The sequence below is a fragment of the Triturus cristatus genome, chromosome 7 (assembly GCF_964204655.1).
Source record: "Triturus cristatus chromosome 7, aTriCri1.1, whole genome shotgun sequence".
Classification (NCBI taxonomy): Eukaryota; Metazoa; Chordata; class Amphibia; order Caudata; family Salamandridae; genus Triturus; species Triturus cristatus.
Window position 1 is genome coordinate 1,634,805,257 of NC_140590.1, and position 20,774 is coordinate 1,634,826,030.

Here is a 20,774-nt window from a genome sequence, read left to right on the forward strand (position 1 = left end):
TTTGCCAACAGGCTTGCTCTATGCACAAAGGTTTTAGGTGGTTTGTGGGAAAGGTGATGGTGTGACCATGTATTATATTTGATAAAGTACCCCCTGGCATACATGATGAGGATGTTGCAAGTCACCTCGGAGTTTCGTAACCTTATAAAGGAACTCGCCTTTGCTCCTCATTCCTCTATATGGTTAAGGAACTCCGCAGTGACTTGCAATATCCTCATAATGTACAGGGAAGGTTACTTTATCACTTGTAGATCAATATAGTAAAAAAAAACTATAGTAAGGTATTCTGTTGTACTAACTGCTACAGCTTCGTAGCCATGAAACGCTTTGAATAGTATTTATTTCTAGTAAAATTACAGGTTAATTACCATCATAAATTAAATTCCAGATATTTCAGAAATGAATTTCAGGTAGATAAATAGATGTAAAGTGTCAGTCCTTTGGCTAACTCCGTTTGTATAAATAGCAGCTTCTGTGGGATGCTAACGATTTTATACTGTATCATTACTGAATTGAGTTATATTATTAGTAATTTTATTTTAAGCAAATTGTTGGAGATTGCGCATTTGGGAAAATGCAATTGGATGGCATTAATTTTTATTATTTAATTTAATTAAATACATTAAATAAATGCATATATTTTCATTGATCAATGAAGACGTTTTCTTTATTTTGTTTTCTACATTTCCCTAAACTCATCCTCACCCCTGGAACATCCAACAGTTGTACAAAGCTTCAGCAAAAACACTTTACTTAAAAAATACAATGGAACAGAAATATAATGAAATTTAATTATACAGTTAAAGATGGAAAATATAACTATCTTAAAGTACATTAGTTTTATTGCTCTGAGTGAAAGCTAATATGATTAAGGAGTTATCAAAGCAGGAAAGGAATCGGGGTCCGGAAATAAATTTATATTAGCAGGAATCATTGCCTACAAAGGAAGGACTTCTGCAGAAAAAAAGTTTGTTTCATAAAACCACCCCAATACAAGTTAGTACTCTATAAGCCAGATGCTGTCCTTCCTGCAAGGAACACTGGACCTGTTGAATTCAAAGATTCACTGCTAGGTAATCTGCCATTTACTGTGCAAGGCTCTTTCAGACTATGGGCAAGATATTGAAATCAGTATAATATTGCAGAGGGGGCAGATGAAAATCAAAAAGATGTGGGTGATGTGAAACTGAACAGCAGTAAGAATAATAGATTTATGAAAGGAAAAGTGAATCTGGGCAGAGACCTGTAAATGACCTTACCTATAACCAAGACCAGGACAGCAGGTTGCTTAACAAAATATGCCTTGTTTATTTAATTGGACAGATATGTATTCCCTACATGTTAAAACACCAGATTCAGGCTGAAGACTCACGATTTTAAAGCAAAGAAATTGCTTTATTTTAGGTGCCGCTTGCCTGAAATTGCATTCACGTCAATTGAATTCAATGGGGAAAACAAAGTCTCCTGACTTTTTCTTCAAACTCTCCTTCCTTCCTCTTCCCAAATTTTGGCAAGTAAGGATTCTGGTGCTAATCAATCATCAACCAGAAATTACAATAAACTTCGAGTGCCAGCAGATTATCACTGGTGTGACTGCTCACTTGTCATGCAGTCTGCTCCTAGTCCCTGTCCCCCCCACCCCCTTTGTCAACACAGCGTGCAAATTCCCATGCGAGTGCAGAACTTGTTAGTGCTCCGGAACTGACGTGCCTTCCAGGCAGGAGTCGGGCGACCATATCCCTCACTCAACATTAAACATTCAGGAGGTTTGATATCTATAAGGAAATTAGTGGCATTAGAAGGTGCAGGCTGGCTGGAAGAAAGGGAGGAAGGATAGGAAAATAAGATGGAGCGGGTGAGTGAGAGACAGAAGTTAGTGGATAATGGTACGTAGATAAACGAGAACCAGAGACATAGGGCCTCATGTAGGTAGCCAAATACCGGTCGGTAACGGCCGATTTTCGGTAATTATACCGTTACCGACCGGTATTTTGGCCATTGGTATGTAGGGGTACAAATTTTGCTTTCGGAATTTACCGAATCGGTAAAATTACCGATTCGGTAAAAATACCGAATCGGTAATGTTACCGAATCGGTAACTTTTCCGAATCGGTAATTTTACCGATTCGGTAAATTCCGAAAGCAAAATCGAGATGTAGGGGGAGTGTGTGTGTGTGTGTTTAAGAGTCGGTATTTACCACCAACTTATAGTTGGTGGTAAATAATGAATGTATGTGTAAATGCATTTTTACGCGCGTAGCAGTGTGCAATGTGGCATACATACATGCCCTTAGGGCATGTATGTGTGCCACATGTGCACACATGGCCGAATCAGGGGTGCAACAGGGTGTCAATGTGACACCCTGCCACCCTTGTATGTGTTCCCCCCATTACCGAATCGGTATTTACCGATTCGGTAATGAGGCATACCTTCCCCTCAATGGGAAGGTATGCCTCATTACCGAATCGGTAAATACCGATTCGGTAATTACCGACTAGTAACGATTCGGTAAAAAATACCGACTCATTACCTACATACCAGTTACCACTTCTAAAATACCGATTCGGTATCGTTCGGTATTTTAGAAGTGGTAACTGGTATGCTACCTACATGAGGCCCATAGTTTGCTTTCTTGCCTGACAAAGTGACCTCATCAGAGGCATCTCTTTGAGTGATAATATGAACTTCCTCGGGAGGTGCATTTCTGGATGTGCTCAGTGGTCAAATTCAGCTCTCAGGGATCACCTTACAAGGTCTGGAAGTATGACGAGTTTCAGGTGATAAAATGGGTGTCTCTCCACGCAGTGATCATAGTCGCTCTCATGTCTATGATTAGATAGACCCAAGGAGTTATAGTTCAGATCATCATCTTCGCAAATAATGTGGTTTTTGAGTAATAACAGACCTCCAAGAAACAAGCAAGATGTTTGGGCACACTTTTTCTCCTCTGTGTGAATCTTTATTTTATCCTTTTTTGCAGCATTACAAACTCCCACATCAGGAGGTAGTTGAGAGTCAGGTCCTTCTGGAAAATTCAGGATTCTGGTCTTGATTTTAATTCCAAACATCAGTTCTGCCAGCAAGCTGTCAGTGGTGCTATGTGGAGTGTCCCGATAGGCAATTAGGGTTCGCAAAAGAACCTCTGATAAGCGTGATTGAGTGGCTTTGAAAATTTGAAGCACCTTATTGAAAATGATCATAAATCTTTCCATTATAACACTTGCTGGTGCCACAAAAGTTATTTTCCTGTTTTAAAACCCAGAAGTACTGCAAAGTCACATATTTCACTTCCATTGAATGGGGGTCCATTGTCCAATAACAGTATTGAAGGTATACCAAACATGGAGAAGACTTTATTTAAAAAAGGAAAGACCACATTCACCTCAATGTTGGATAAGGCCATGGCTTCAGGAAAATAAAGATGTCTGTTGAGATGAGTAAACGTTTCCCTGTTGCAGTTGGTCAAAAGAAATCAATGGTGGCTTCATCCCTGATGTGATTTGGGAGAATAGACATTTGTATGGGTTCTGTAGACTTGGACTTACACAGGGCTTGACATTCATGGCAGTCATCAACTACTGTTTTGATAATAGGGCCAGGGATGGAAACCAGACCTTTTGGCGAAGTAGTCTCTTGGTTGCCAAGACGCCCCTGTGGCTCTTGTGGGCCAGGACTACCACTAGACTTTGTGGGTTGCAAGGAATGACCAGGCACTGTCCCCAAATTGTGAGTCCATTTTGGTGTCTTACTAGTACATTTTGTACATGTAAAAATGCCCTGAGATCATCCAGGTGGCTGGCACTCTGCACTTGTGTGCTTTCAACACCTCTCTAACGTTTAGTGGTTGTTAGACCTGGCATCTTTTGGCATGGTTTCTACTGATTTTTTGCCTTCTGATCCCCTGTTTCAACTGTGTGCCGAACTTCGTTTTTCCTGGTTTTAGGACTACGGTCACTATTTCACTGCTGACCAGTGATAAAGTCCATGTGCTCTGTGTCTAAAATGTAATAGCATTTGGTTTCTCGATGATTGGCCTATTTGATTTACTAATAAATCCCTAGTACAGTGCACTACTGGTGCCCAGAGCCCGTAAATCAAATGCTTTGTGTCACCCACAAATAGCCCTTCAAACCTGTCTCAGGCCTGCCACTGCAGAGCATGTGTGTGCAGTTTTGAACTGCCATGTCGACCTGGCAAGTATACGTACGTTCCAGGCCCAGACCTTCCCCTTTATTACATATAAGTCACCCTTAAGGCAAGCCCTAGTTTGCCCCATTGGCAGGGTGCAGTGTATTTAAAAGGTAGGACATGTACTTAGGAGTTTTACATGTCCTGGTTGTGAAAAACTGCTAAATTCGTTTTCACTACAGCAAGGCCTATTATCTCCCATAGGTTAGCATTGGCGCTGCCTTGTGACCCTTTACAAGTGTAACTTCCAATCGGGAAAATATAGGAAGACTAAGTTTGGTGTCTATGGACTCACAATGTAGAAACACATCTTTTAATGAAGTGCATTTTTAAATTGCAGGTCTGAAAATGCCACTTTTAGAATTGTCTTACATTTTGTGCCTCTGCCTGTCCTCGAATACACGTCTGGGTTGGATGACACCTGGACCTTGTGCATTCCCTCTAGACAGGCACACACAAAGGGAGCTGAGGTGTGTCCTCCATATCCTGATGACGCATCACCAAGGTGATGGGTCTTCCTGAGCTAGAGTGAGAGGGAGAAGCTGACACTTGTACCTGAAAGGGCTGTGCCTGTCCCCACAAAAAAAGCTGCATATCCCCCTTTAGTGTGTCTGGAGCCAGGGTCTTGTGTACTACAAAGACCTTTCTTTGAAGTCTACCTACTTCAAGGGCTAAAATGGGTATAAGTACTAGACCTCTGACACCATATACTCAGAACACTACTTGACTGAGGACATTCTGCCAGAAAGAAGAGCTGTTGTGCTGCCAGTAGGGACTGCCACTGTGACTCTTGCTCTGCTGTTTTGGGCTGCTGCCTGCTGCTGCCTGCTGCTTCTTGCCTGGAGTGTGAGGACCAAACTGTAATCCCTACATCCCACAACTATAAAGGTTTCCCAGGGATTTGTTTGGGCTTGGCTCCTGTTACTGAAGGTTCAGGGATATCAAATACTTCACCTGCATCTTGCTACCAGCACCTTGTCTCCTCTGCTGTGAGTTCTGCTCTGCAAAGTGGTGCCAAATCCAATGCTAAATTAAAGATGGTTTTATATGTTATGTGTATCCTGTCACATGTGCTGGGTTCAAAGACAAAGGTCAAACACCAGGCGATATCATCGGACAAAGTGCTGCTTATTGGGAAACTGAAGTGTACTTTTTTTTCTCTGACTGCAGAGTGAGAGGATTTTGGAAAAGTGATCTAGGTGACATTCCTGCTGGGGTACAGGAAATGAAGGGAAAGGCTGTAGCATATAGCAAGTGTGATGGTAACAAAGATTTTATTAGGAGCAAAAAAATCAAGACACTTAATTTGCTGATAAGTAAGTGACAAATATTCACTGAAACCCAATTTCCACACATTTGCTTTTGCCCTATATATTTTTTTACTGGTAAAACTGCATGTCTATGCAAATTTAGTGGCCATTTAATCTGAACATTTTCTGTCTGTAAATGACAGAGCGCTACCTCACCAGTGCTCCAGAATGCAGTGCACCATCAGCTACATACCACACCCTGACACTCTCCTGCTGAATGGGCGAGGCACATTGGATTCACTTGTCTTTTTGTATGAAAGCTTGGATTTTTCACAGTCCCTATCACTTCGGTGAAATAACATTAATGGCAGCACCGCCCCTCTGAAAATTATTCCAGCACTACTAGTGCGGGTCCCTGGTTTCTAGCAATGATTTAGTGGAGAGTCCACAGAAGTCAAAAGGTTAAGAACCGCTGGTCTAGACAGAGACAGAAGTGAACGCATTGAGAATTAACACTGAATGAGAAATGGTGAACAGATGCAAAATAGGTTTCATTGAATGCAGTTGAAAAAGGCAATATTTATCAATTTTCTTCCCAGGGTCTCCCATAGTCAGAGTCAATTTTAAGCCCCAGGTTTTTCACGCATGTGACAGGTGAGTTTTGGCTCCAAAGAAGACCAGCAAGGAAGGCTACAGAAAGGGGAATGCCTGACTGGCCAATGGATTGCTGTTTTGTCCCTCTTTATTCCTGTCTAATTTCAGATGGTTAAAGCTCATTCAACTCTCTGTTTTTAACTCAATCAATCGATCAATCATATCTTTATTTAATATTAAATATAATCATAAAAGAGGCAAGCAATACATCACATAAATAGAACTGCATTAAAATCTCTCCCTATAGCGGCAACAAATTATCAAAATAAAATACATACAATCATTACAAGCAGTAGTACAAATAATAAAACCAACATTCCTGGGCATAAGGTGCATAATACATGTCCAAAAACCTACTTAGGATAGCCGCCGGATTCATGCTATACAGAAATCCAAAAACCTCCCGGGGTTCATTATGATTCTATAAGTTAGAAACCAAAGACATCCTGAAATGTATGCATGTACGCCACAACTTGAAGCCTCACCATGACCACCCTAATGATTCTTTTGGGTTCGAAAGAAAAAGATACGCGAACTACAGTATACGAATAGTGAGGCCGGGAAATCACCCTGCCATTGTTTTCCATGACCTCCCGCTTTGAAAAATAAACACACTCTAAGACAAACATCAGGATGTCCTAAGAGCTGTAAATAGAATAGCACGTCCCTGACCTTTCGAAAATACTTTAAAATAGGTTTTAAAAAGGTAATAAAAAAAGACTATTGAATTTACAAAAAAACATAAAATGCAACAGAGTTTGGGTGGACAGCCCATTACATGGACAGGCCATTGCAATGCTACCAAAGGCACTCTGGCCTTCCCAGAAACACAGAATGCACCACACTGTACCTGCTCTAAAATGGAATAGAAGTGATTTTTCCCAGCGTGTCAAATCTAGCATTAAGTGGATCACAGGCTCACCTGAAGCTAATAATCGGATATATTCTCTAATAGAGCTTTTATTCGATTCTAGGTGTAGTAATTGTGCTTGGCTTAGTGCTGAGTAATGGAGACTGACCACCTGCTTATTATCCTTAGTTAAGAAGGCAGGTGATTCAAACATATGGAGCAGAACTAGTTCTTTAAAGGCATTTTGGACATAACCAATGAAGGGTTCAAATTAATATATATGATTAGCATAGCGTATCTAAGGTTAGCCTATTCAGTTTAGTCCCGTAATAAGGCCCCTTTTCGTAATCTCTTTAGTCTGATACGACGGAAAGGGCCGAAAGCAGGACCGCGGCCATTTTGGATCCTCACTCTCTCTCTCTGCATGTAGGAACTATGATCACGTGGTTCCCTGAGCCCCTCATTTCTCTATTTAGCACACACCAGTTTAGGAGACAGGCTGAAATTGTATTTACGACCGAGAAGCAAGGTCACATCTGCTAAAGGGAGTATCAAGCAAAATTCCTTCTGAACCTGGGACGAGAAGGGAGTCACCCGGTCGACCTTCTCTTCTTAAAGATAGTAACCCTTTTTGTATCGCTGAAACTAGATATAGGATGAGCTCATTAGGAGCGCCTGGACTGGCTGGTACTTTTCCACTTGTAAGGCTTTGTATGTTGCGCTGATAATGTATAAAAGTGTGATTTTGTCAAGGAGCCAGCAGTCTTCCTCGGCGCACCTCATGGGTGAGGATCGATGAGGCTCCTCTATGTAGAGTTTTCTGTCTGGCCAATAAACGCTTGAACCTTCTACGTTGCCAACTGCTCATTATTTGACTTACATTGCGGGCCACCGGTAAGTGTGGCCCTTGGGACGCGATTTTGATTACTTCAGTTGGCGACCACGAAGGGACCCCGTGATAGGGTCTGACCTCCCCCGTAATCGGGTGGTAGGTTCGAGGGCGTCTTGGCCGGGTGAGCGGAGGGGGAGCTCGAGAGTTTCGCTCTGTGCGCCCGAGTGGGATGCCCTCTGCTGCTAGTCACCCTTCACCGGGGTCCTACGGGCTTAACCCAAGAAACGGACCGTGTTGGTCGAGAGGAGTTGGCAGCGAAGAACGGACATTCGTACCAGGGTGCACCCAGTGAGTAGAATTTTGACTTGAAGCACTTGTTATAAGCAGTGTGCATTGATTTTGAAGCACGCGAGGTAAAGCGTGTGATTGACTTTGAAGCACAGGCTCCAGGGCGGTGCATTGATTTTGAGGCAGGCGCTGGAGAGCGGTGCCATTGTTGGTTTGAAGCCCGAATCTGTATGGCGGGGCATTGATTTGAGGTACATGTACATTGGACACGATTTGATGGGCCCTTTTCTGATTTGATAAACCGCGCGCGGAATATAGCCCGATTGCACCTGGGAAACTCACGACCCGAGCTGGGTAGCCACGAGGCATATCCGCGGTGAGGCATAGTCCTCCTCGGGACAGCCTCAGTGGTGAACCAGGAAGGCAGTGAGAGGATCTGTGGTGTAGTCGGGGATGTCTATTGTTGGAAACATTATGAATTAGTGTGGGCTTGGCTCACTGATTGTGGTGGTAAGGGTTGTCGTTCTTGATTGTGGTTTATGCCATTTGTGTTTGTTTGAACCAATCATCATGCCTTGTTTTAGTAAATTGAATTGTTTGAGCTGCTGCTGTCGGACAGGTGACTCTCGGTTGGCTGAGAGTCAGCCTGCCCCACCGGAAGGCAGTCCTAGCCACTATATGTATGTGAAGCATGGAATTACTCCTTTATTGTTTTGTACTCTGTGGCATAAATATACTAAAGCTAAAGAAGAATTGCAATGGCCAAAGACTGGTTCGTTTGATGAAAAGAAAATTGCTTTCTTACAGGAACAACTGTTCTCCAGGCGTAGCCGTCAGGCTATGTTTGATGCCCTGGGTTCGTGGCTGAAGGAATCCAAACAGCGGCGGATAAGGGAGGAGAAGCAGTCCAGGGCTAAGGCAGGACAGAATGTGACTCAGAAGGCCATAGCTTATGATAGGTCTCGAGCAGAGAAGGGAATAGAGTGTATGAACCGTGAATTCCGATTGAAGGTAGATAAGAGCTATGTGACTCGACCCAATGCTGAAGATGAGATAGAGGATTTATTGGATATACGGCCACCGCCTCCTTATGTGCCCCAAAGGCTGTACCCGGAGGTGGCAGGAGCCTCAGCTCCGGCCACGGCCGCGTCCTTAGGAATCTCGGGGGCCTCGGCCCCTCCAGCTTCCCCTAGTTCCTCTCCTTTGACAGAACTCTCCCGGCTGTCCACATCCGTGTCAGAAGTGATGACTATGTTACCATCACTGTTAACAGCCGCAGCAGCTGGAACAACACAGCTGCCATCGGGGTCAATGACTTCCCCTTCTGTCGTGCCCTCCTCCTCCGCGAGTACTACACCAGCAGCTGCTGTTACCACTCTGACACGTCCGGTCCCTGTAGCTGAGGGTAAAAGGTTGTTTACTCGCTCGGCTCTGGGAACAGAGGAGAAATAAACTATTGCTGTACAGGCATCCCAATGGATGCGGCAGCCCATTTATTCATCATCAGATATTTGGAACACCATGAGAGATTACGAGTCGGTAATGCAACAGCATGCGTTAGAACAGATGGCGAACCGCCTTATATCATTATGGGAGCGGGTACACAGTGAGGGAAGGGCCCCGGCCATATTATATGATATCATTACACAAGCCCATAAGTCTCACCTTACCCCAGAAGAAGTGTATGGGAATGTGCAGACCTTGGTGGCATACAGAACCCGTCTGCAGTCGACTAATCCTACGGGGCTATCCCAGTACCCTATGCGGGAAGTACACCCCATCTACCATCCGGAAGTCACGGAAGTAGTAGATGCCCTCGGGGTAGTTACTCGTCCCAGAGTGGAGGCGCGTTTCCAGGAACAATGGGTGTATACCCCCTGGAAACGAAGTGAGGTATTGTCGCTCAAAAGTCAGTTGCCAGATCCTAGGAAGAATCCTACCGTGTACTACAAAGAGCTTACTGAAGCGGCTTCCTCCGCTATAATGACGTTGGCAGACATTGAACTATTCTTTGCCTTATTAGTACCGGTGGATATTTGGCGCCAGGTCCACGATCAGGACCACGCAACTGAATTTGGGGGAACTTGAGAGCAGCTATGGGAATGGGATGGAGATCGTAAACCAGGGAATAAGCCCCGGGTGGAAATATTGGCCCTTCCTGATAGGATAATAACTTGTATGCATTCGCTGATCCCTCCCCGGAAGGTGGATTGGGATAAGTTGACAGCCTGCAAGCAGAAGAAAGATGAGAGTGTGTCAGATTTCTTTACGAGATTTGAAGGGGTTTTTATTGACTTCAGTGGACAGGACCTGGCCACCGAAGGAGGGGTACGGTTGTTCGTGAATCGATTCGTGACCAATCTGCTGCCGGAGGTCTCGGCTCGATTACAGGCTGCTGAAAGCACCTGGACAACTACTACCCCTTCGACGATATTGAGTATGGCTCAATATTATGAACATCGTGAGAATGAAAGCAAGGACAGGACAGAAAAGAAGTCGAAGGACTTGAAGACTCGAGTATTGTTACAGCAAGTAGAAAGGGGACGGGGGAGAGGACGAGGATCGCAGACTTTTGCTCCAAGAGGGGCGGGTCCAGCACAGACGACAGGACGGACGGACTTGGGCATAAATCAATGTGCCTTCTGCAAGCAGGAGGGGCATTGGCGAGCCCAGTGTCCATTATTATATGAACAGAACAGTGTTCCGAGAGGTCGAGGAAGGGGACGGACTGGTGGACAGCGAGGGGGATCTACGAGACAAGAGCATTCGGCTCAAGGTGAGACTGGTCAGAATTGTTTTGATCACAGTCAGGGGAAGCAGTATTACAATGACGGTTATATGACAGGCGAGGGATCAGGTTATTCTCAAGCATAGGACAGCCAAAGACAGAGTGAGGGGCAGGTGTCGATTCCAATTGATCAAGCTGGACCTTATGTCCATGCACGATTATTGAACGCATCAGGTAAGTTCCTAGTTGACACAGGGGCCATGAACAGTTCTGTTTCAAGTGCCCTAGTCCCGGGGGCTGCTCTGTCTGACCAGAATAATGTGTCCGTGGGGTTTTCTGGAACTCCGGTGGTAAGCCCCATCTCACAACCGCTTCCCCTTACCCTGGGGCCGGTATCAATAGATTCACCTTTCCTTTTGACCTCCCAGTGTGGAGAGAACCTTCTAGGCATGGACATATTGAAAAGATTGCATGCTCGTATCTATTGTTCCCCGGACGGGGTTTACTTGACCATCAAAGACCCTTCACCCCTCTCCGCGCAATGCTTGTCTAAAACAGATCCTTTACCACCAGAACTGGCGTGCATCCCGAAAGATCTCTGGGCGACTGGAGACACCGATGTGGGCCATTTACAAATCCCCCCAGTATCGATCACCTTAAAACAGAATGCTCAGTTGCCGAAAATTCCCCAGTATAAAATTGCCCCTGCTGGGGAACGAGCTCTATTGGCTATCATTCATGATTTGATTAAAACCGGAGTAGTGGAAGAAACGGCCTCCAACACGTGTAATAGCCCTATTCTTCCGATTCTTAAACGAGCCCCGGTACAACAGACTCCTGATTATGCTGATACCTATCGATTTGTGATTGACCTACGAGAGATCAATAAGATTGTGGTACCCCAGTACCCTGTGGTACCTGATATTAATTCCATTTTGACGATGATTCCTCCAACGGCACAATTTTTCTCAGTGGTAACAAGGTGTCACTGTCAAAATTCCAATATTGTCGACCGGAGGTGACCTACCTTGGTCATCTCCTGTCGAAGGAGGGAAGACGGCTGACCTCGGAGCGTATTGCATCCATTACTAACATGTCTGTTCCTCGCACGCAACGTGATGTCCGTGCTTTGCTTGGTATAACCTCTTACTGTCGCCAATGGATTCCTAACTACTCTCTTATCACTAAACCCTTCCTGTATCTAATCACCAAAGATGTGCATGAACCTCTACCCTGGACTGATGAGTGTCAAATGGCTTTTATTTCTTTAAAGGCTGCTTTATGTTCTGCTCCTGTGCTTGGCACCCCAGACTACCGGAAGCCTTTTGTGCTCTACGTGCATGAGGTGGACGGTTGTTCGCTTTCAGTGTTAACACAGGACTTTGGAGGTAAGCAAAGACTCTGTGCATATTTTTCGGCGGTTTTGGACAATGACGCCAGAGCGCTTCACAGCTGCCTGAGAGCCACGGCCGCTGTAGCGGTGGCGATCAGGCAATCGGAAGGGCTGGTCCTAAATACGGATCTCACAGTGATGGTACCACATGCTGTAGACGTATTATTAAACAGGACACAGACGCAGCACTTAACCAGTGCGCGTCTTACGGGGTACGAATTGACCCTGTTTGCACCTCACATAACGATCAAGAGATGCGTCACTTTGAATCCTGCCACGTTGCTACCCCTCCCCTCCGGAGAAAGTGGCCAGGATGTACATGATTGCATATTTCGGACTGAAGAAGAAACAAAGGGCCGGATAGATCTAACAGACATCCCTTTATCTGAACCCCAAGGGGAACTGTATGTTGACGGTTCATGTTTTAGATTGCCCAACTGTACTACGGTTGCGGCTTATGCAATTACCACCTTGCAGACCGTGGTCGAGACGGCCAAAGTACCATATCATTCAGCCCAAGCGGCAGAATTGATTGCACTACTGAGGGCGTGTGAATTGGGTAAGGGATTGAGGCTGATCGTCTACACCGATAGCCAATACGCTTTCGGCGTAGCCCATAGTTTTGGGAGGTTGTGGGCAGAGCAAGGGTTTCTTACATCCCATGGTGAAAAGATAAAGAATGGACAATTGGTTGAGCGATTGCTGGCTGCATTAACTTTGCCAGAAGCCCTTGCCATTGTAAAATGTAGTGCCCATAAGGCTGTAACCGATGATGTTGGGAGGGGAAATGCTTTTGCAGATAGGATTGCCAAAGAAACTGCCCAGTCCGACACCCCTTCCATGTTTGTGGTTAGCCAGTGTAGAAGGATGGTAGAGGCAGACATTTTTCGAAACACCATAGATAGTGTGAGAGAATTGCAGCAGGAGGTCACCCCGGAGGAACTGAAGTATTGGCAGGAGCAGGTGGGGCGGTTAGACGAGAATGGGTGCTGGACGGACCTGTCAGAGAAATGCAGATGGCTACTACCGAATGCATTTGTGAATGCGGTGGTAGCCATGGCACATGGTCCCGCCCACGTAGGGATTCAAGGCATTTGCGCGATATTGGACCCTGTATGGTACAACACCAATATCCACAAAACGGCCAAGAATCTGGTCCAACATTGTATGGTCTGCCTTCAACATAACCCGGGGGGTAGTATTCCTGTTCTGTCAGGTAGTTTTGCCCCACTCACCTTGCCTTTCGAGGTACTCCAAATGGACTATATACAGCTGGAACGGATTAACAACCTCAAATACGTTCTGGTGGTGGTCTGTACCTTCAGTAAATGGGTGGAAGCGTACCCCACTAGAGAAAACACAGCTATATCAACTGCGAGAGCCTTAATAAAGGAGTTCTTTCCCCGATATGGGTTACCACGAGTAATCTGGAGTGATAATGGGACACATTTTAATGCTAATTTAGTCCAACATGTATGTAAGGGTTTGTCCATACGACAGAAGTTTCACGCCGCACGACACCCTCAATCGGCAGGCCTAGTTGAAAAATATAATGGGATCCTGAAGTTAAAATTAGCCAAACTGCAGGATACGACCGGCTTAAAATGGCCCGATCTTCTACCATTGGCCCTGTTGTCCGTAAGAACAACCCCTCATTCTCGGAGTGGGATTTCCCCTTACGAGGTAGTTTTTGGGAGACCTGCCAATGTATGGGGAGTGCCCCGGCCCAAGTAATTCAGGGACATTGAATATCCTATGTTAGCCGACTACCTTTATGCGTTAACTAAAGATCTCCGTTCTATCCACCAACAGATTTCAGCAGTACTGCAGCCTCTGCCGGAGGGTCCCGGACACAGCATTGAGCCAGGCCAGTGGGTCCTAATTCGGAACTATCAGCGGAAATCAAGCTTGGACCCACGCTGGACCCGGCCGCATCAAGTGCTTCTGGCTACAAGGACGGCGGTAAAGGTCGAAGGGAAACAGCATTGGATTCATGTTTCCCATTTAAAGCGTGTTCCGCTTCCCTTGCCTGAGGATTATCAGGACCAGGAGGCAAACGTACGGCACAGAGGCGAGCACGACACCGAAGAATCACCCTCTCCCGAAGCCCACGGAGCAGTGGAAGGGCAGGGGGAGAGGGCCACAAGTTCGGAGTCAGCTGTGGTAAGTGAGGCCCTGCCTGGGGACCAAACTCGTGACCAGGAGGGCCGAACACCCTGTTCCTTATCTGATCCCACTGTGCCAATCTTGTTTGTGAATCCTGAGACCCCTGGTCACATTCGATACCACTTGCGGCCCCGTAAAAGGAATGAGATCCCCGGTCAAGCCTAGAATGAAAGTCGAGGTCTGAGTTAAGGAACCTGGGGATCATATAAACACTGGACTGAACTCGTGGAGGGCTTGGAACTTTGAGTGATAGCCCTGTTCAGAAAGAAGGTAGAGACACTGATCGATAAAAGGGGCCCAGGTAACCTTCCTTTCCGGCAAGAGTTGCGTCAAGTGCAGCTCCAACGCGAGAAGTTTTTTTTTACTCTTGATTTTTTCATTTTTGTTTGAAACACTAAGAGTCTGCCTGTGAGGCTCTAACACGGACACAGGAAAGAAGCACCCTCCGGCAGGTTGGACTGCTTATAACCCACCCCTTTTTTCCCCAAGCTTAGGTCTGGACTTTTAGTGAGAATGTATCCCATTGCTCGTTTTGTCCCTGAAGAAGAACGTCCCATGATCTCTCGCCCTAGATACCCATATTTACCAATGTTTTCGACATGGAGTTTGCGTGTTAAGATTGTGTTTATTTCTATAATAGCTGTGTCATTTATATTATGTCTAGGATTGTTCATTTATCTAGAATTCCGCCACCCAGTCCATACCCTAGTGCTGTCTACCCCCACTCCTAAGGAGCACCATTTTCAGACTTTGGCTCCTCATAAAGAAAGACATCGCCAGACTTATGTACATAATGCCTTCATAGAGATGTTGCATCAAACCCACAGTTCCACGAATGTTACCGATTGCTGGGTATGTGGCCTCCTCCCTTCAGTAATGCATAAGCATGATTTGTTTATTTCAATGCCTTTGTCACATTTAGGGAGCTGTGAAGCTTGGTTTAGACTGTTGTCTATGATATATGAGCATTACACTGTAGATGCACACAGGTTTTCGGAGAAGGATTATGACTTAATATTGGCCTACATAGAGAGGCATCAGTGGTTCCCTCCCAATGCAGAAGGTACTGACGGCACTTTAGATCCAACAGCCTGCATGAATGTGTACATGGAACATGAAAATGACACTTGGCTGAGGGACGAGATATTAGATTTTGTATCCTTCAATTTTACCGAATACTTCAGATATTTCCAGGAACGCAATGTCTCAGATGACAAGATTATACCAGTCCCTGTATTGAATACGTCATCTTCCTTTTGTGTCCAGGGTACTGGCCATTTGTTCGTAGGACTTAGTAGATGCAATTACACTTATCGATTACAGACCTTTAGTAGTCCGCCAATATTGACTCCCCCGAATATATATTTTGTATGTGGGGAAAATGCTTACACTTGGCTTCCTAGGGGATGGTCAGGCAGGTGCTACCTGTCCTTCCTCTATCCTCCTGTTTATATTGCCCCATCGGATTATCACAAATCCCATTCACTAAACAAACGAAGTCTGTTATCCACGTCCACTGATAATGATGCCACTGATCAAACTGATACCCCTGCCCAACATTTTGTTGATATTATGAAAGGGGTCCTACCTATATGGGGCCCTATCCTAACTAGTAAGGAAATTAGGAGGCTGTCCAGGGTGGTGGAAGGAGTGGTCAACACCACTGCCGGGATATTGACTAATATCACTGTTGAGCTCCAGGCGACTCGGCTTGTGACCCTTCAAAATCGTCTTGTTTTAGATGTTATACTGGCCGATCGCGGAGGAGCATGCCGGGTAATCGGGAGCTCCTGCTGTGTATATATACCTGACTCCGCCCCTTCGGTTCATTTAGCCATTCAGAAACTCCACCGATTGGCATCAGAGATTCATACGGAGACAGGTACCGGGTCCCTGTCCACCTGGTTCTGGGACCTTCTGACCACTTGGGGGTGGAAACTGTTTATGATCCTATTGGGCATAGTGGGTTTCCTTTTTACCTGCTGTATTTGCATCCAGTGCGGTCCTGCTTGTTGTTCTTATTGTGCCGCCCAATTTCGCTCTGCAATACCTGAGTCTCAGCCGACCCATGCTCGAACTAATGCCCAAATGACCCAGAAAGAAATCCATGATATAATGCAAATAGATGAGGGCATCTTTGAGGAGTAGCCTGTTTTTAGCTACACTATGCTAAAAGGGCCGTTCTGAAGGGTTCAAATTAATATATATGATTAGCATAGAATATCTAAGGTTAGCCTATTCAGTTTAGTCCCGTAATAAGGCCCCTTTTCGTAATCTCTTTAGTCTGATACGACGGAAAGGGCCGAAAGCAGGACCGCGGCCATCTTGGATCCTCACTCTCTCTCTCTGCGTGTAGGAACTATGGTTACGTGGTTCTCTGAGCCCCTCATTTCTCTATTTAGCACACACCAGTTTAGGAGACAGGCTGAAATTGTATTTACGACTGAGAAGCAAGGTCACATCTGCTAAAGGGAGTATCAAGCAAAATTCCTTCTGAACCTGGGACGAGAAGGGAGTCACCCGGTCGACCTTCTCTTCTTAAAGATAGTAACCCTTTTTGTATCGCTGAAACTAGATATAGGATGAGCTCATTAGGAGCGCCTGGACTGGCTGGTACTTTTCCACTTGTAAGGCTTTGCATGTTGCGCTGATAATGTATAAAAGTGTGATTTTGTCAAGGAGCCAGCAGTCTTCCTCGGCGCACCTCATGGGTGAGGATCGATGAGGCTCCTCTATGTAGAGTTTTCTGTCTGGCCAATAAACGCTTGAACCTTCTACGTTGCCAACTGCTCATTATTTGACTTACATTGCGGGCCATCGGTAAGTGTGGCCCTTGGGACGCGATTTTGATCACTTCACCAAACCAGAGGATCTTTAGCCACTTCTATAGGGTAAGACAGTCTCGTATAACATCCCTGTTCAAACTAGTCTTATTATTGGCCAAGTCATAACCCAAAGTGAAAGAGGAGCCAGCTTCCCTTGCTCTGGGAGATCTTGTAAACTTAGCTCCGAGTGGGCAATGGAGTGAGAGCTGGTAGGAGAAAGACAGAGGAGTCATCTGCAAATATGTTTTCCTCTGACTGCAGATGAAGAACATTGGAATACCCCCAAGCCCCTGCTCCATACTGAGATGCTGAAACACACTGAGATTTGTATGTGGTCAAAAGGGGAGGGAAACACTCTCCCTACAGTCTGTGGGAGATTAAATATTAATCCTGTTGACTTGATACGCTTCTTTTCTGATTTACAATTGCCAAGATCCTGCAGAGTCGAAAACAATTCCCAAATAAGAGAAACCATTAACACAACTCTAAGATTGACAGCCAACCAATAATTTGACGGCATTTCTCCTACATGCCATGATTAGTGACTAAGTCCAATTTGCTCATAAAGATCACAAAAGGCTGTACTAGACCACGGAGAGCTCTTAGTTTACGTCCCACGAGTACTGCGTCGCCTACATAGAGTAATGCAGGAATTTCAACTCCCTATCTTAGTGACATACATCACTTGTTATACCGACCAAAGAGGAGTTTAAATTGTTAATGTAGATGATAAGCAATAATGGAGGGAGACTGCAGCCTTGAGGCACTCTTCTTGCTAATGGGAAAGGGTCAGCCAGTTCTCCTGCAGGGCCAAATCGAACTGTGGTGCTAGGGTTTCATTCGATATATGCAGGAATTCACTAGTGCAATCTCTTCCCCAGGTCTAACAGCATTAGCCAAAGCTTCGTGCAATTTACTCAATCGAAGGTTGTAGTGGGATCTATAAAGAAGTGGCAGATATGCACCCACAGGTCTCTGGCACCATCTACGAGCTTACTGAGCAGTAAGGAAGAAGGAGTTAGTGCTAGAGGGCGAATAGATGTTGTCCACCTGAGCTGGCTCTGCCCCCTTTCCTGTATTTTTAAGCCTCAGTATTAAAATCTTTCGAACTGTGCTTTTTAAAGTTCACCCTCTTCATCAAGCTCATGTTAGCCCTGCTCCCCAAACAAGAACTCAAAAATGTCAGATGCAATTACGTTCTTTTTTTAGCTAGCTCACCAACTTCACAGTGAGTCACCTGTTCCATTATTACCATGACAACTTGCTTTCAATTTGAAAAGATTATCTGGATTTTACCCTATGAACTTCGCTTAAATCACCTCTAACATCTGTGGATGCTTATTAATTATTAATTTTATCAATTGTAAAAAAGGGTTCTAATTAAAAAAAAACTATTCATGGTGGTTGTGATCAGTAACAATGCAGAATTCCATTGGGGCGGTAACTGCAGTTTCCAGTTCGATCAGAATTACACATTTTTCCCTTTCACGCAGAGATTTCAGCTGCTGAAACAGCAACAATCTCAGTGTGAAAGTCTGGAAAACATGGAGAATTACTGGCTGATTGGGACCAGAATTACAGATTCTTCCAATATTTCATGGTGGACCTTCATGTCATCTGCCTGCTCATTCTTAACTTTAGTATCCTCCATACATTTTTTCAAATTGAATCAATTCTAACATTGCATCAATAATGTACGGTGTCTACCCACCTGTCCTCCTAGAAGTAGGAGGAATATATCTTAATAACCACAATTGAAGCTGTATAGCTGCACTGGTGCACCTTAAAAATGTCCCAATGAAGAGGATTTCACGATAATCAAACAAATTGGGATTTATGCGATTACGTTTATAACCCCCATTCTTCAGTGCAAGTGTCATCTCACAGCCATCCATCAATCTGCAGAGATTTTGCAGTACATAGACAAGTTACTCTGAATCACAATTCATCCCAAATTCAAAAAGGCATTGCCATTTCTCAATAGCAACTGGAATAAGTCCAGTCCAAGTGAAAAAGACGACTGTGAGGCCACTTTTTAAAAAACACCCCAGGACAGCAGTCATCGTGGAAGTTCCAGATTGAGGGGACATCAGAGCTGCTTTCTCAGATTACGCTGCTGGAAAAAGCAGAAGAGCTGACTGACTTTGATCCGCTGCCATCTTGAGGAACGCGATCCGTTCGGCCGCATCCTGCGCTCCTCAAACCTCGAGAGGGCCGTGTGGAGGGCCCGGCTCACCTTTTCTGCTTTCGCGCCCTTGGGACGGTGCCCGGTACAACTAGCCTTAGAGTGCCTGGAAGGGTGCGGTAATCTGATCACCGGAGGTGTAGACTTACTCTCGAGACACCATGACGTTCTCAACGAGACCCTTTGCAGTGGCTGCTGAGTGACCCGCATGCAATGCTTGACACTCTTTGCTGGAACTTCATTTTCAGAGGACTGCGCTTATATCTTTGATTTGGGCCCGCAATTATGCTGACAACAAAACTACAAGTCCCAGAATGCAACTTTCTCACAACTAAAACCCAGTGACTAAATGTTGCACATATGACATGCCATCACTTGGCGGAGTTGTAGTGAGCAGTCGTGGCCTACTCCAGGAAAGGGTAAAGTGGATGTAACTAACACAGTAAACAGATTCGATAAACACATACCGATGCAGCTACCCTAACTACCTGACGCGACGAGAGAAGCAGCCCCTGTCTCCTGATCGGCTTCCCTCCTCTTCGAGCTTCGCCTCCGGAGTTCCTTGGCTTCAGGAGTCCTGCAGAAGTCTCCAGTCGGACGTCTTATTCCTGTGCCTCCTGGACAGCGCCTCCTGGACAGCGCGCTACCGTAGCACCTGTAAAAGACAAGCAGAGAAAAAAGCTTAGAACAAGGGGGCAGATTTATGAGCCCCTTGCGCCACTTTTGCGTCACTTTTCCCATGTTAAAAGTGACGCAAAAGTGGGGCAAGGGGCTCATAAATCTGCCCCCAAGGTATTTAAAGCTACGAGAGTCTCGGTGAGTCTTTTTGACTTTTGATCAGCGGAGTGCGCATTTCTCTGGGTTCAAGATACGAAGGTCTATTCAAGGGAACACTTAGTAGACTTGTAAAGAAATCAAGTCCAAGACATTCCAGTCGGACTACCGTATTCTCTGGACAAAATAGACACTAGAAAAAACAGAGACTTGAACAACCTTTGTTGAAAATAACTTTATTGCTTGTGCTTGGCAATACAAATATCGAAGCAAGTTTTAAGCTTCCCTGTACAACTGACATTATTGTTTATTTTATGTTATTTTCACACTCTTTTATTTATTATTCTGGTTACACATTGCTGCAAGGAAAAACAAGCATTTGCAATGCAATAGGTCTCGCATTTATAAGAGTTTGAGCTATTGGCATTGTAAAATTACAATGCCTTTTATTTATGTTTTGGTTTTAAAACAAATAAAAGGCATTGTCATTTACAATGTCAGTAGCATAAACTAGCAGAAAAGCAGTGTGTGGAGTGCAGCAGTGTGCCGCGTGCAGCAGTGTGCGACGTGCAGCAGTGTGAGGTGTGCAGCAGTGTGCGGCGTACAGCAGTGTGTGGCATGCAGCAGTGTGCGGCGTGCA

The 20,774-nt window shown here is 45.1% G+C and overlaps 1 long non-coding RNA gene across 1 annotated transcript in view; it reads right to left on the minus strand.

Moving 5' to 3' along the window:
* LOC146812593 (uncharacterized) overlaps positions 1-19,941 on the minus strand; it is a 260,278-nt gene extending 240,337 nt beyond the window's left edge. The window contains exon 1 of the long non-coding RNA XR_014965962.1: positions 19,828-19,941. This is a non-coding gene — a long non-coding RNA (uncharacterized LOC146812593). The remainder of the gene's footprint in view (positions 1-19,827) is intronic.
* Positions 19,942-20,774: the final 833 nt, after the last annotated feature.